The sequence below is a fragment of the Protopterus annectens genome, chromosome 3.part0 (assembly GCF_019279795.1).
Source record: "Protopterus annectens isolate FY-2018-M chromosome 3.part0, PAN1.0, whole genome shotgun sequence".
Classification (NCBI taxonomy): domain Eukaryota; kingdom Metazoa; phylum Chordata; order Ceratodontiformes; family Protopteridae; genus Protopterus; species Protopterus annectens.
The window spans coordinates 1,716,711,805-1,716,729,196 of record NC_056731.1 but is presented as its reverse complement, the minus strand read 5'-3'; positions in this window follow the sequence as shown (position 1 = coordinate 1,716,729,196).

Sequence of the window (17,392 nt, the reverse complement as noted above, 5' to 3'; positions counted from 1 at the left end):
GCAGGGACATGAAGCACTAGTTTCACAGACAGGGTGCTGGAGGACTTGGCCTGGATACTCGGCTAAGGCCAAAACTCTATAGCTGTGCCAGTGGGAGTCTTACTTTGGACCTGTAGGGAGACAGAGAAAGAGAAATCTAGACCCCAGACTCAGTGTGTTCCCTGTGTGCTCTTAAGGGAAATTGTGCTTGATGGAGAAAGCTGCATCTGGAAATACTGTCTGTGTCTATTTTTGTTCCAGGCAAATGTCCCTCTACAGTGTCAGTGGTGAGGATTCAGGTTCTTTGATTACTGGCCCAGAGGGGGGCATCACATAGCTGGTAGGGACAGATCTGAGAGAAAAGTAGAATTGTTTTTGGAGGGGCAGGAGAGGAAGTGTAAGATTAGAATTATGACCATTTGGGGTTAGACTGTTTATGGAATCTGTGAAATAGGAGTTGAACTTTCTGGCACTTTCAAAGGGAGAGTAATCTGGCATGAGAATGGTATGCTTGAAGAACCAGGGTTAAGAATCTTGTTAATGGTATTGAAGATTTTTTGGGATTATTCTGATGATTTGTTTGAGGTTTTAGATAGTAGTTTCTTTTGTCATCATTGACTTGTTTTTAGTCAGGTTGCAAAGTTGTTTGTAGGGTTGAAGGTGATTGAGGGATTTTAATTTCAACCAATTTCTCCATGCAATATCTCTTTTGTGCATTAGGGCTCGGGTGGAATGAGAAAGCCAAAGTGCATGGTGTGATTTCGCTCTTTCTTCCATGAGGGGAGCTAGGGTATTAAGAATGTCGAAGAATATGCAATTAAATTTAAGAGCAGCATCATCTAGTGGCAGGCTAAAGAGAAAGAACCAAGTTATAGAGGCAAATAAGTTGTTAAACTCATCAGGGTTGAAGTTGGTGAAACTGCAGCACTCTTTATATTTGTGTTGCCTAATATGATGTACAGAAAGCCTTTGAACATAAGTAGAGAGATGGTCACTGATAGAATCTGGGACTGTTTTAGGGTTGTAATACAAGCTAGTACTGGATACTAGAATCCAATCTGGGATGCAGCCAGTTTTAGTTGTTTTTATTGTAACAAGTAAAGGTGGTAATTGGGTGAAGCCATGAAGACTTACACTTGGGGATGAGAAGTCAGTGTTTAAGGTTTGTCAGTCGATATTGACATCACTAAGAATTATTTAATTTAAAATACAGTTGGAGGTCCAGGAGAGAACATTTTATAGAATGGTGATATTATTCTCCAGAGGGATACAGATGCCAGCAATACATAGCTTTGTGTGGCTATTTAGTTTGCAGCTGGGAAGTATGAGGTCAGCAGGGTGAAAATTAGGGAGTGATATAGACAGTGGAGAGATGTGAAGATGGCTTGAGTAAAGTATTGCTACACCACCTGCTTTTTTGTGCAACCTATCAGAGCAGATGATGATATAGCCAGGAAGAAGAATTTGTGTCTGCGATGTCAGGTTTTAGCCAGGTCTGTGAGAATTACTATGTCAGAATGATAATGGGCAATTCATTTGTGAATTTGAAGATTTTGTTTAGTAGGCTATGAATATTCATAGAGATAATAGTTAAACTCTTGGTGGGTAGTGCAGAATTAGTGGTATTAGGGGGTATAGATATGGTGTCATGTTTAGGAGAGCCGTCAGGACAAGGCTTAGGATGAATATCTCCATATAAAAATATATTCTTAGAGAAAGTTTGCAGAACAGGCGATATATTTATTTGTATGGTGTCTAAACTTTGTTTTGTGAGGATGGGGTGAGTGTCAAGGAGTTTGTATTTCTGTATGAGAAAGTTAGGTTGAATAAATAAGATGTTGTTATGATGGGGTAAGGTTTGTCCAGGTTTAAGAGTGGGCGGAAGATTAGTGGGCAAGATATTTTTATTATAGGATGAAAGACATTGAAATCATGTTGGGGGGAGGTATGATCAATGATAGATAGGAAAGTGTGAAAGATGATGGTAGGTAATGGACTGTGTTACAGAAAACCTAGCAAGTAGACAGAATGAGAGGGAGAGAGGTGATGTAGATGATGGTGGAAAGACACAAGGAAAGAAGGGGTAAAGGATAGGATATACTACGTGTGTGTTTTAGAGTAAGAATGGTGCAGCAGGGAAGGGTTATAGGACTGAGGGAAGAAGTGTAATGAAGAAGAAAGGTAGAGTGTGTTACTTGGATAAGTCAGATAGGAAGAGGAGGAGGAGGTGTAGTTGTTAGAGTATAAATGTATATGAACAGTGGGCAAGACAAGACTGTGCAACAGTAATGGCAAATAGCCATAGAGAATATAGATCCCTACATAATTTTCTTATTGATTTAGTGCCTTATGATAGCTTGAAGACTTTTAGCTTCCATATTGTATGTCACATTACAGCAATGAAATCTTTTATACATAAGCCCAGTAAGTTATTTTAACAATCAGACAGTAAGTGAGCAACACAGCAAATAGTGTTGGAAGTTCTCCTGCCATCCTATCATTTCTGTGGTATTCACCGTACAAGGCAATTAGTTATGTGGTGATCAGCTGTAATTTATGCTAATGGTACAAGTAAGTTTTCTCATTAAATCTTTGTTCAAAATGGAGTACAAAGTATTTTTATAAACACCCAAGTAGAAAGAATGCTGTTAGATTTACAGAGAGGAAATCACTGTTTAACAAACTTGGAAAAGTTAAAGGTTTACCGTGCCTGTCTGCTAGTACTGAATGGTAACGTATGCTATCAGCTCACTGTGGACTGTTTTCTTGGTAAAGCTATGGTCAGTTATAAAGTAGCAGAAGTCTCAAAAATGTTATTTCTCCCAAGAATGTTATATGACTTAATGTGATTTTTTTTCAAAAAATATTATATTTTTTTCTCCCTATTGCTTACTGACCAGCATCCATTTCATGACCTAACAGGCACAGTCTTTCCTTGTGAGTGAGAGTAGGCCCCCTTGCACAGATACCCTCTGTCCTTGTTCAATCTGTTTCCAGCCAAAATGCATACTTCATAGTTAACTAATGTGTAGCCTTAAGGAACAGTGAACTGGCTCCCCTTAAATGAATAAATGTAATAATGCACTGTTAAAGCTGCTAGGAGTGCAGCAACTTGAAAAGGTATTCATTTCTCTTAGCATTAAACTTTAATCTTCATTAAGATGGTTGTCACTTCCCCTTTAAATATTGATCGTTTTTTATACAAATCCCTCTGAGCATATTCTTCAGACACTTCCCAATTAATTTTCTTCACCTGTAGACATATCTTCCACTGATAAAACTTGGATTGATGACAAAATAGGAAATATGCTTTAGAGTCTTTCTGCCACTAGTCAACAGACTTCCAGTCTTTATATAGCCATACCATCTCAGAAAAGCATAGTTTTCATGTCCAAACTACATATTATTGAAATTCCACTTTACAATTATTTAATTTCTTACTCTTTCACATTTCTGCAGGTCTTCCTCATCATCATCTTGACCACACAACACTGGTCACTGGCTGGAGTCAAAAAGGTAGTCCTGATTTTTCTAGTCAGTGACTTTTTTTGGTCAATCAGTTCCTCTTGGAGCTATGGAAAGGTTTTAGTGGCAAGTTCTCTTTTTGTAGGCTTTACTATTAGAAGAATGATGTGCAGAGTCCTATTCATTTGGGTGGCTCTTTCATTGCTGGGTAAACTATTTCCTCTTTAGCCTGTTCTGTATCCAAAAATGTTATATATTCTCTGAAAAAAAATCATAATCTAAAATCATCTTATAGCTACTTGAATCTCACACCTGCCTGTCAACATCCCCTGATTGCATGGATAATCTTGCTTCTATTCTGCCTGGTGTACAGTGAATAATCATTTTTCACAAACAGTCTGGTGTGCCGTTATTTATTAATACTTTTCTCTTCTGCCACAATTTTATCAGGTGCATCTTTCTGCTGATATGACTGCAGCTTTACTGTTCTAGATATTGGATTTTTTCTACTGGCCAGATTTTGAGCATACACATGGTGTGTCCTTTCAATTAAAGTACCCTGCTGTGGAATACAAGTCTAGTTATTTGTTTGTACTTTCATAAAATTCATGTAGTCTATTCCTTCTCATGTCTCTGGTTAAGCAGAAATTCTCAAATTTTCCCCATGTGCTCCATCTTTATTTTTGGAACCATTCTTCCCAAGAAATCTCATACTGAGCCAGTTTCTTCTACATTCCAACCTCCAGATTCTACCATTGTATCAGCTCTTCCAAACAGTTATGTAAAGCTTCTCCTATTCTTTCCAACCTCTTGTCATTTTACTTTATGTATTCCTTCAAGTTCTCATTTTAAACATCTCTGAAAAGTATTTATTTTTTCTCTAAATTACTGGAAGCCATCTCATGTATCATAGCTGAAATCTGAAGTACTTTTTGCTGAACAGCTGCAAGACCCTTGCCCAACAGTGTTTTTTCCCTCTCTCCTTTTACAGTTGATTTCTTATACTTTCAACAGATTATTTCTTTGCTGACATCCAGGGAGTCTAGTGACTGGCCGGTAAATGAACTGTACCCAAATTGTTAGTTTTTACTAGCTTTTTTCTTTATCACACTGGAGGGGTTCTAATCAACCTGATCTTCAGAGTGCAGCCGCCCTGGAACCCCCCATCAGATTAAACATACTGACAATTTTACCATTGGGCTAGTAGGTAAATACACTATTTACTACTTGGTGATGCACAATGATTAATATGTACAAAAAAATAACTTTTACTGTAAATATATATCACAAATATTTGTCTGTCATAAAACTCCATATAGAGTGGCACAGTGGTACAACAGATAGCATTGTTGCCTTACAACAAGAGGCTCCGCAGTTCGATTTTCAGCTGGGCTGCCTTCTGTGTGGAATCTGAATGGACTCTCTGTGGTCATGTGGGTTTCCTCTGGGTGCTCTGGTTTCCTCCAACATTCCAAAGACATGCAGTAGGTGGACTGGAGCCACTAAATTGGTCATAGGTGTGAATGTGCATGCAAGTGTGTTGTGGAAGAACTACCACAGCAGGACTAGCTACCTGGTGATGTAAACCTTGGCTTTAGATTGTCACTGTTAAAGCAACACCCAACCCCATGTGCAAAAATGGGAAAAAGAGGTTGTGGATGGATGGATGAATAAAACTCCATTATCAAAACATACAGTGAGACAAAAAGAGAAGACACCATGACACAAAGTTTGTTTAAATAATTATTTTTGTCTTTTGTGAGTACCACAAAAGCAGCACTTAGTATTGCAGTTTTTAAAATAAGTTGTTGAGAATGATGATTACCACTGATGTAAGTACAATAGCAGGACATGTGGTGCAGACATCATACTGAATGAATGAAAGATTATTCCGGTAATAGTTTAAATGTATATGTGAGGGTGGCCGTGGTGGTGCAGTGGTTAATGTTGCCACCTCACAGCAAGAGGTTCTCTAGTTTGATCCCCGGCTGGGCTGCCTTCTGTGCAGTTTCTGCATGTCCTCCCTGTGGTCGCGTAGGTTTCCTCTGGGTGCTCCGGTTTCCTCCCACATCCCAAAGACATGCTGTAGGTGGATTGGACACTGTAAATTGGCCCAAGGTGTGAGTGCATGTGTGTGCCTTCTGTGGAAGGTTGGGCGCCGGGCTGGCAACTCAACACCGTAAAACTCCACTGCCAATCATGAGTGGACAGGTGATCTGCTGTGGCAATCCCTAACCAAGGTGATCTGCTTTGGCAACCCCTAACCAGGAAAAAGCTGAAAGAAGAAGAAGGAGAAGTTTAAATCTATACGTGAAGAAAAACCTTAAATATTAAGAGCAATAACTATGCTTACTGTGCCTGATAGCCAAGCTAGGTAAACTAACAACTGGTTGAGACTTCAGTTACCATTATTTACACTCTAACTTTGACGTCATTAAAAAAAGTGTGATGTAATTTCCTGTAAACACAGATAAAGTTCTCTGTAAAGACAGGATGAAATTGCTAAGTTTGTGTTCAGTAACAATTCGAATTTTAAGTCGATGTTGCATTTAGTACCATTTCTTACATTGTTCATTTCAGTCTTGCATTGGATGTGTTTTTTATTTTAGTTTGGTAATTATTTGGAAATTATTTGTTCTGACATCTGTGTTCCTTTTTACATCAAAACAAGAGTGTGTCCAAAAGTCTAAAGTACTTTGCTCTGTCAACGTAGTATTGGAGTTATCTGTGTCTCTCCAATATTGTCTTGTTCTGGAAAGAAAAGAGGGAGATGAATGTATCGATTTAAGGTAAATTCAGAAACCACTGAATGAAGGATTCATTCTTAAAGTTACCCTGTCCCTGTGAAAAATGAAGAAGGGCTAAGTCACCATTAGGGTTTGCAACAGACACTTGCCTAGCCAAAATCAGTTCAATGAGTTCTCAAAATCAGCCTGATGAGCTGGTTCAAAATCCCAAGAAGCAGGCACCTATTTTCTTGGTGACCAGATATGCAAAACTCCTTTCAAAAATGTTTTACCTGTAATAAGAAAGAAAAATAGGGGGAGCTAAAGGTAGACAGTCAAAATAGCTGACAAGTGAATCTTAAAAAAAAATAATAAAGGTCCGTGTCAAGTAATTCATACAGGTAATGTAGAAACAGATGGGCAGCTGCCTTGTAATGGTCCTGGTTCTTTTTTTTTTTTTGGCATCAAGAAAATCTTTTTGATTTTACTGCATAGGATTTTCTAGCTCCTTTAACACTTGTTGCACTTCCTCAAAGAAAAGGTGACTTAATGGGATCAAAATTATATCACTCAAGCAGTCCAGTGAACCTTCTGGAGATTAGGGTGGACCAGTAATCTGCTGTCCTGTGTGAGTACAACAGGCCCCTGGCCATTTTCATGAGAAGGGAGAACCAATGTTGTGTGGGCCAAAAGGAAGTTACCAAGATTATCTTTGGAGAATAATTTTGGATCATTAAAATAACTTTGATTATTAGAGGAAAGGGTGGAAATACATAGTGGAATCTTCTTGCTAATGGGGAATGAAAGACACCTGTATTCTAGGCCTCTGTGCAAGGAATTCTGGAGTAGAATTTCTTGAGTTGTGTGTTATGAACAGAGACAAGCAAATCTGTTTTAGGAGTTTTTCACTAGTGGATTTTGTCCTGGAAGACCTTGGACAGCAGCTTTCATTCACATGGGGGTCCATCCAGAATTGGCTAAGAGTGTCTGCCACAAGATTGTACTGTAACAGAATGTAAGTAGCCTGAAGGAATAACTTGCAAGTTCCCAGGATATCATGGCTAGCCTGCAAAAAGTAATCTGATGCTGTCAATTTTCATTTATTCCTCAACAATTGGGTTCGGATCTGACTCAGCCATTTGTTTTTACAGCTTCTGGTCACTAGAACTCTCAAGCTCCTCCTTTACCTATAATGCTATATCCCCTAACATACCTCAGATCAGGTTTTCCACTTTTACATACAGACATGGTTGCTGTGAGCTCTTGAGCATTAATAAACATTTTTCAGATAAGTGAAATATTTAATTACCTAATTAACCCTTTTTTCCATTAAGTTTATTATTATATCTTATATTGTCCCTACCTACACTGTTTAGTGTATTTCTCTTTTAAACCATTGTTGGTATTTTCTTCTCTCCCCTTCTCTAATACAATTGTTGGTGTTATCTTCAATTGTGTCTTATTCCTCTTTAAGGAAAAAAAAAAAGAAGTACATTTTTTTCTCTTCTTGTCTTTTCACCAGTTAAGGGGCTAAGATGGTGAAAAAGCCTTTTGGCTTTAAGAAATGTGGGTACAAACTCACCTTATCTGATGCACAGAATTGGTGTTTTATTGTTGTGGCCCTGATCACCTCAAAGTAGATTGTGAGACATGCAAGTCTTTCAATCCTAAGGCGGTCATTGATTGCAAAAATAAACTGATACTGAAGGGTCTTCTTCCTTTGACCTTTTCAGAGGCACTATCTGGGGCCCAGCCCTCAAGATCTGAAAAAATGGAGTGCAGAAAGAGGTCACTGGATCCATCTGGGTCTTCCACCCCTTCCATAGATCTGATGTTGGAGCCAGCTCATAACAAATTGAAGAAGTCAGATCCAAAGCCTAAATCTTCTGATTAGCTGGCATCAAACATTTGCTCTGCCTCCTCAGATCCAGTGCTGTCAGATCCAAAGCCCCATACTTCGAGTGAGGTATGTATCCTCCATAGATCCAGTACCCTCTAGAGTTCCTTCACCTTTTTTGGAGAGACGCCAGCATTCCAGGTCCCCCTCTATAGCCTCATCCTTTAGTTCTTCCAGAAGCCTGGCAAAAGCTGATGTGTACAGAATGATGAGGAAATTTCTCTCAGCACATATTCAGATGGAAGTTCTTCCTGCTCCTACCTCTTTGGGTCAGGAAGCCCTTACCAGTACTACACCACCTATCTTGATTTCTTTTCTGATCTGACCCATGGATCAGGAGCACTTGGATACAAGTTTTCCAGGACTGTCTATATCAGATCCGAAGATCATCGTATCTTTGGCTCTGATGAGTTCTTTAAGTGCACCTGCTCTGGGCATCTCAGAGCTGGACGACTCTTGGAACCAAAGCATTCTTGTCAGATCAGAGGTGTTAGAGTTGACTACAAAGTTGTCAGAGTTGTCTCTGCCCCTCAGAGCCTTGGCAATGGACAGCTCCAACATTTGCCTTAGGCAGACTGCCCTTGGGTCAGGGGGAGCCAATGGTCTGGAAGCATGGCTTCTTGGCTCCATCAGCCTCCTTCTTCCCACAGTGCTCTGCCTTTGATGTAGTGGATAGAGTGTCCTCTGCTTCTAAAGGATGGATGGTTCCTCCCTCCTTGGAGCTCCACTCTGGATCGCGGATGTCTCATGCCTTGAGGCTCATCACTCAACTCCACATGGACAGCCAACCCAATGTCTCCAGACTACCCAGCCGGGTCTTTTAATTTCTTCCATTACTTCTCTGGAACATCCCATTGAAGAAGTTCCTAGGAAGAGAAAGTGCAAGAGGAGGTATTTAGACTCTCCTCAAGAGTTGGTCACAGAAGATACCAATTTTGATATGGTGGAAGGGTCCCTAAGATCACCACCTGATGACATCTCCTTTGGAGACATCTTGGAAATCCTCAAGAAAAAGGGTGTCTGGGCTACCAATAACCCTTCCCAAGAAGAATAGGTACTCCTGGAAGCCTTTGGGTCTGGCCCATCTACCTCCTAGGTGACTCTGCACACCAATGATTGTGGTGATGGCCATGAAGAAAGAACTTTCAGAACAGAGTTCTTCTGTTCTTCCCCCTAACAGGAAGTCAAGAGCATTGGACAGATTTGGGAAACATGTATATGCTTCAGCGACCTTTGCACTCAGGTTGCTGAATTATTTGGCGCACTTTACTAGACTGCAGAGGGATTTGATTAAAGGAATCTCCAAATCCCTCACTGGGACCAGTACTTCTGAGACACAGACCTGTGTTGCCTCACAGTTAGCTACCCTACAGTCAAGCACTCATTCATCCATGAGGCTTATTTCACATGCAGTTGAAGGTACCTCAAGGGTTGGGGAGTTCAGACATTTCTATTAGGAGGCATGCCTGGATGTGCCTGTCTGATTTTGTGGAGCCCATCAACTCTTCTTTCATCAATGCACCCTTTGATGAAAGCTCTTTGTTTGGCCCAAAGGTAAAGGACACACTGTCCAGGTGCGAGCAAGATGGTAAGACCCTCTCTGCAGTGGGCATATGTTTTTTAAGATCCTTTTCTAGGAATCAACAAGGGGGTCAAAAAATTCCCAGGGTCCTTTTAATGATCCATGTGGAGATACCTCCCCCAGGGCCATTGGAAGATGCCCCCACAAGGCAAAGCAGGTCCACAGAACCAGAGATTTAGAGATTCCTTCTTTGATTGACTCAGTGCTCTGCTCAATATCTCAGTTGTTTGGCTTCTGCTACATACCTACAATCAACTGCATTACTAGCTAAGCTAAGTACAAACTTGCAGTGTTAAATATTGTACTGCATTTTATTTTTCTGTCTATTTAATTGTTTCATTGAATATTGTGCTGTCTGTCTCTCTGTAGTTATTTATTTTTCTATTTAATTGTTTCATAGAATACTGTGGTCTCTCTCTGCAGTTAGTGGGGGCTATTGTGTTTAACATGGAATATCAATGAAGTGAAACTCTTAGTTAGCCTAGATGGTTTCTCTGTATTTATAATTGTTAGTCACATATCTTTGAATTTATTACTGTGCAATATCTGAGTTGTTTGGCTTCTGCTACATACCTACAATCAACTGCATTACTAGCTAAGTACAAACTTGCAGTGTTAAAGATTGTACTGCATTTTATTTTTCTATTTGTTTCATTGAATATTGTGGTCTGTGTCTCTCTGCAGTTATTTTTCTATTTAATTGTTTCATAAAATACTGTAGTCTCTCTCTGTCTCTGCAGCTAGTGGGGGCTATTGTGTTTTGCTTCTTTGATATTCGGTGTTAAACTATTAGCTTAAAGGGTTTCTCTGTGTTTATAAGTGTTAGTCACATATCTTTGAATTTATTACTGCTCAATATCTGAGTTGTTTGGCTTCTGCTACATACCTAGACGCAACTGCATTACTAGCTGAGTTCAGTACAACCTTGCAGTGTTAAAGATTGTACTGCATTTTATTTTTCTGTCTAATTGTTTCATTGAATACTGTGGTCTGTGTCTCGCTGTAGTTATTTATTTTTTTTATTTAATTGTTTCATAGAATACTGTGGTCCATGTCTGTGCAGTTAGTGGGGGATATTGTGTTTCACTTCATTGATATTCAGTGTTAAACTCTTAGCCTACAGGGTTTCTCTGTATTTATAAGTGTTAGTCACATAACTTTGAATCTACTACTGCTCAATATCTGAGTTATTTGGCTTCTGCTACATACCTACAATCAACTGCATTACTAGCTAAGTTAAGTACAAACTTGCAGTGTTAAAGATAGTACTGTGTTTTATTTTTCTATTTAATTGTTTCATTGAATATTGTGGTCTGTGTCTCTCTGTAATTATTTATTTTTGTATTTGTTTCATAGAATACTGTGGTCTCTCTCTGTCTCTGCAGTTAGTGGGGGATACTGTGTTTCACTTCATTGAGATTCAGTGTTAAACTCTTAGCCCAGAGGGTTTTTCTGTATTTATAAGTGTTAGTCACATATCTTTGAATTTATTACTGCTCAATATCTGAGTTGTTTGTCTTCTGCTACATACCTACAATCAACTACATTATTTGCTGAGTTAAGTACAAACGTGTAGAGTTAAAGATTGTACTGCATTTTATGTTTTCTATTTAATTGTTTCATTGAATATTGTGGTCTCTCTCTGTCTCTGTCTCTGCAGTTAGATTCTCGCCTGCCCTCCCTGTTCTTTTTCTGGTATTAATCTTGGTGGCTTTGGAATTGCCCACCCCTCCTGTAAATTTGTGTTTGAACAGTTCTCTTGGATCTATCTCATTTGCTCACTCAACCGAGTACAGTGAGATCATATTTTGACTTCAGACACTCCTACCAGTCCCATCTGTTCAGCTCTATCCCAGCTCTATTTCAGTCTAGTGTCACTAGCTCATTCTACCCAATACAGAGAGAACATTTGTGAAAGACAAGCCACTTAGGTCCTTAATTTTGAATTATCTTCTGTTTCTCCTTTCTCCCTTTCCACTTTCCAAAAAAAAAAATTTAAGCTTGTTTCCTGCCTTTCCTGTAACTAGCCTAGTCCAGATACAGATTTGCTGTAAACAGTACTGTTTGTAAGCTTCTGAGCCCCCAAAGCCTTTTTGTGTTGGAGGGAAGCCTCCTAGCTTATCAGTGGGAGTGGTAAGCACTAGGTATCCTGTCTACCACAAGAGTGGTTTCTGGTCCAGAAATTGTAGTTTATTGGCTGTTTGGGCAGTTTTTCCATCTCTTTCAACTTTCTGGTTTAAAATCCTGCATTTGCACTTATTTCCCACCTTTCCTGTAACTAGCCTAGTCCAGATACAGATTTGCTGTATCCAGGACTGTTTGTAAGCTTCTGAGCCCCCAAAGCCTTTCTGTGGTGAAGGGAAGCCTTCTAGCTTATCAGTGGGAGCAGTAAGCACTATGTAGCCTATCTACCACAAGAGTGGTTTCTGGCCCAGAAATTGTAGTTTTTTGGGCAGTTTTTCCATCTCTTTCGACTTTCTGGTTTAAAAGCCTGTGTTTGCACTTGTTTCCCACCTTTCCTGTAACTAGTCTAGTCCAGATACAGATTTGCTGTATCCAGGACAGTTTGTAAGCTTCTGAGCCCCCAAAGCCTTTCTGTGTTGGAGGGAAGCCTTCTAGCTTATCAGTGGGAGTGGTAAGCACTATGTAGCCTATCTACCACAAGAGTGTTTTCTGTCCCAGAAATTGTAGTTTATTGGCCGTTTGGGCAGTTTTTCCATCTGTTTCAACCTTCTGGTTTAAAAGCCCATGTTTGCACTTGTTTCCCATCTTTCCTGTAACTAGTCTAGTCCAGATACAGATTTGGTGTATCCAGGACTGCTTGTAAGCTTTTGAGGCCCCAAACCTTTCTGTGTTGGAGGGAAGCCTTTTAGCTTATAAGTGGGAGTGGTAAACACTAGGTAGCCTATCTACTACAAGAGTGGTTTCTGGCCCAGAAATTGTAGTTTATTGGCCGTTTGGCAGTTTTTCCATCTCTTTCAACTTACTGGTTTAAAAGCACATGTTTGCGCTTGTTTCCCACCTTTCCTGTAACTAGTCTAGTCCAGATATAGATTTGGTGTATCCAGGACTGCTTGTAAGCTTCTGAGCCCCCCATGCCTTTCTGTGTTGGAGGGTAGCCTTCTATCTTTTCAGTGGGAGTGGTAAGCACTAGGTAGCCTATCCACCACAAGAGTGGTTTCTGGCCCAGAAATTGTAGTTTATTGGCTGTTTGGGCAGTTTTTCCATCTCTTTCGACTTTCTGGTTTAAAAGCCTGTGTTTGCACTTGTTTCCCACCTTTCCTGTAACTAGTCTAGTCCAGATACAGATTTGCTGTATCCAGGACAGTTTGTAAGCTTCTGAGCCCCCAAAGCCTTTCTGTGTTGGAGGGAAGCCTTCTAGCTTATCAGTGGGAGTGGTAAGCACTATGTAGCCTATCTACCACAAGAGTGTTTTCTGACCCAGAAATTGTAGTTTATTGGCCGTTTGGGCAGTTTTTCCATCTGTTTCAACCTTCTGGTTTAAAAGCCCATGTTTGCACTTGTTTCCCATCTTTCCTGTAACTAGTCTAGTCCAGATACAGATTTGGTGTATCCAGGACTGCTTGTAAGCTTTTGAGGCCCCAAACCTTTCTGTGTTGGAGGGAAGCCTTTTAGCTTATAAGTGGGAGTGGTAAACACTAGGTAGCCTATCTACTACAAGAGTGGTTTCTGGCCCAGAAATTGTAATTTATTGGCCGTTTGGCAGTTTTTCCATCTCTTTCAACTTACTGGTTTAAAAGCACACGTTTGCGCTTGTTTCCCACCTTTCCTGTAACTAGTCTAGTCCAGATATAGATTTGGTGTATCCAGGACTGCTTGTAAGCTTCTGAGCCCCCCATGCCTTTCTGTGTTGGAGGGTAGCCTTCTATCTTTTCAGTGGGAGTGGTAAGCACTAGGTAGCCTATCCACCACAAAAGTGGTTTCTGGCCCAGAAATTGTAGTTTATTGGCTGTTTGGGCAGTTTTTCCATCTCTTTCAACTTTCTGGTTTAAAAGCCTGTGTTTGCACTTGTTTCCCACCTTTCCTGTAAGTAGTCTAGTTCAGATATAGATTTTCTGTATCCAGGACTCCTTGTAAGCTTCTGAGCCCCTCAAAACTTTCTGTGTTGGAGGGAAGCATTCTAGCTTATCAGTGGGAGTGATAAGCACTAGGTAGCCTATCTACCACAAGATCCAGGTACAGATTCTTAGTTTTAGCACTTGAATTTGCTTATTCGTGCTCAACACTTCTTCAGACCTTGTTGTTAGCACTAAATAAGCTACAGATACTACAGCACTCAACCTTCCTTTTACCTAGAGGAAAACATTTTTTGTACTTACTTTCCTCACTTGCTTAGAGAAAAACAGCTCTTATACTCACTTTCCTCACTTGTATAACTGAAAGTAGTTTTTTAGTCAGGCATGTCCAAGGGTCAGCTTCCAGTGTTCTCTCCTGTCTATCTGATGAATCTGAGCATCTTGGGGCAATGTAGCAATTGCCTCATGTACACAGACAACCCTCTCCTCCTACCACCCAACACCATAACCTGTGAGAGATGCACTTATCTAGCAAAATGAAGGTAAAGCTCTCTCCAACCAAGACTGAACTTGACAGTCAAGAGGAGAAGGTAAACACTTGCACCACACCTCACTCATCACATAGTCCCACTAAACCTACACCACCAAAATCCACACACAGAAACACAAAAAACGTTCACAGAGGCTCTCAATAATAACCTGCTCAAGCAACAGAGACCGCCAAAGCAGAAACACAAGCAACTTCCACCCCCCAATACAACCCAAATGACAAATAGCCCACAGACTTGGTGCATCAGTAAACCACAGCCCATAAGGCAAAACAATGTACCCAACACACTAATCATAGATGACTCTATAGTCAGGCACACTGATGTCCCACTCACCAGGCTAAACAAGGAGAAGGTTACTGTCAGCTGCCTGTCAGGTGCCAGGATCCACCACATAACCCACGCACTCAGGTCACTCCACAACAAGTACAAATATGACTCTGTCATTGTCCATGTTGGTGTAAATGACCTGAGACTTACCTCCCTGGACTACACGAAAAGAGACATGGAAGAGCTTTCTGATCTTGTAACCCAGGCAGGCATGACCTTAGCCCTGAGTAGCATCCTGGCATCATCCAAAATGATACAGCAGTACAAGGACAAAATGATTGACTTCAACAATTGGCTAAGCTTCTGCTGCCATTCTAAAGGAATCCAGTATCTGTCTGCCTGGGATGACATGGGTGACAGCCCACGATGCTTTGCCAGAGATGGCCTGCACCTATCACCCCTTGGATTCTGGATACTGGCTAAGGCTCTTGCCACTGCTATAGTGCTTTTTTAGGCAAGGTTCAAATGACAAATACACCACCGTAACAGGAATAGGCAAGCAAAAACTGAGGGTAATGCTACTCAGTTCTAGAAGTCTAAATCTCAAAATGCACTCACTCGAGGCATTGCTTAAAATGGAGAACATTGATATCTGTGCAGTGACTGAGACCTGGTTCAAGGCTCTAGAGAGCACCCCTGCATTACTAGACTATAACTCATACCACACTTTTTGGCCATCTAACCTGGACCAGAACACCAAAGGCAGAGATGTGTCCATATTCATTAAGAATATTCACACCTCCAGGCTAGTTGTGCAGCATAATGCATTCGAGGTTACCCAAGTGCAACTAACTCTGGGCAAAACTGCAATCCAAATTGTAGCTTGCTACAGATCCCCCACCATGCCCCAGGATTCCCACTCCTCTTTTCTTGATATACTGGAAATATTAGGGTTCAACCAAACACCATAGTAATGGGTGATTTCAACTACCCCACCATTAACTGGGAAAACTACTCATGTACCAACTCCTTTGCTCAACGCTTTCTGGAATTCATAAATTCTAATACCCTGGATTAACTTATCCACACCCGCACCAAGGGTAACAATATCCTAGACCTACTCATTACCAAGATGAGTGACCGGTGTTCCCCACCTGAAGTCAACTCCTCGTTGGGCAGATCTGAACATAAGCTAATCACCCTAGATATCTGCATCCCATCCCCACCCCCCCATTAAGGAAACCATGGTAAAAAATTTCTCCAAAGTCAACTTCATGCTGCTTAAGACAGAAGTGGTGAACTTCTTGACACCCATATAGATGGACAATATAGTTACGACTGCTGAATCCTACACAAATGCACTCTATAAGCACTTAACACCAGTGCATGGATCATGCTATCCCAAACAGAACCAAGACGCTATCCTCCAAAAAAAAGAAGCCTATCTCGTGATCTCCTGCCATAAACAAACTCTACAACAGAAGGAAGAAACTGTTGCAAAAGAGAGTAAAATAGCATGAGTGGAGGAGCTCCCTGGTCAGCCTCAGCAAGAAGCTGAGATCCTTTGTAAGATCCTCCAAATCTAGCTATGAAAACAAAATTGCCACTGATTCTAAGGACAACCATAAAGCATTCTATAGCTATGTCAAGAATATCAAAGGCGACACTCAGATCTGTTCTGTTTGGGTTAGTGAAAGGCAGATCATGCCTTCTGAACCTGATTGACTTCTTTGAGGCAGTCGCCAAAGCTGTAGACGAGGGTAAGGTGGTTCACACAGCCTATCTTGCCCTTACCAAGGCTTTCGACACCAACCCCCATTCTCGAATTATAGCTAAACGTACTAAACTAGGTGTAGATCCCTACATCACAAGATGGGTTGCCAACTGGCTCACTGACAGAACCCACACTGTAAAAGTTGCAGACTCCAAATCTGACTTCAAACCAGTGACAAGTGGAGTACCACAGGGTTCAGTCCTGGGACCTCTTGGTATCTGCTTCTCTGAAGTACAGGATAACACAGAAGGCCTCTGGCTAATGAAGTTTACAGGTGACTGCAAACTAGGAGCCATAGTTGAGTCCCCAAATGATATGGACATCCTACAGAAGGGCCTCACTGAGACAGATGCCTGGTGTCAGAGACATGACCTCAAGCTCAATGCCAAAAGGTGCATTGTCATCTCCTTTGGTAAAAAACTCTGTACCCATGAACTACCACATAGGCAGAAATCTACTTAACACCGAATGTGTGATAAGAGACCTTGGGACCCATGTGGAGAGTAGTCTCTCCTTTGATAGTCACATCACCACATTAGTCAGGAAGTCCTTCTGTGTGGCACACCTCATCATAAAAGGGTTCTCATCCAGGAAAAAAGAGGTCATTATTCCCCTCTACTCGACACTCATTAGACCCATTATAGAGTACAATGCCCCTTTTTGAATGCACCTCACAAGACATCTGCAGCAGCTGGAAAGGCCACAGAAGTACCTCACAAAGAGGATTACTGGCCTCAAACAAATGCCCTACACTGACCGCCTCAAAAAACTCCAGCTTTACTCTGTACCATATTGCCTACTCTGAGGTGATCTCTGCCTAACATATAAAGCTATGTCAAACCCAGAGCTGTTGGACATGCTACACGTAAAGAAATCCCAATCCCTCTGAGCTACATGCTCTAGGGACCTAAACCTTGTCACCACAATAAATAGGACATGCTGGAGGGATAGATTCCTTTCCCAGAGACTTCACATACTGTGGAACAGGTTACCCATCTATGTCAAGCAAAGTTCTTCATTAGCACTCTTAAAGAAAAATCTTGATGAGCGGATGGGAAATAGGAAATACACCCCGGGGATCACTTCTATGTCTCTGCTCGACAGTGGCACAAGA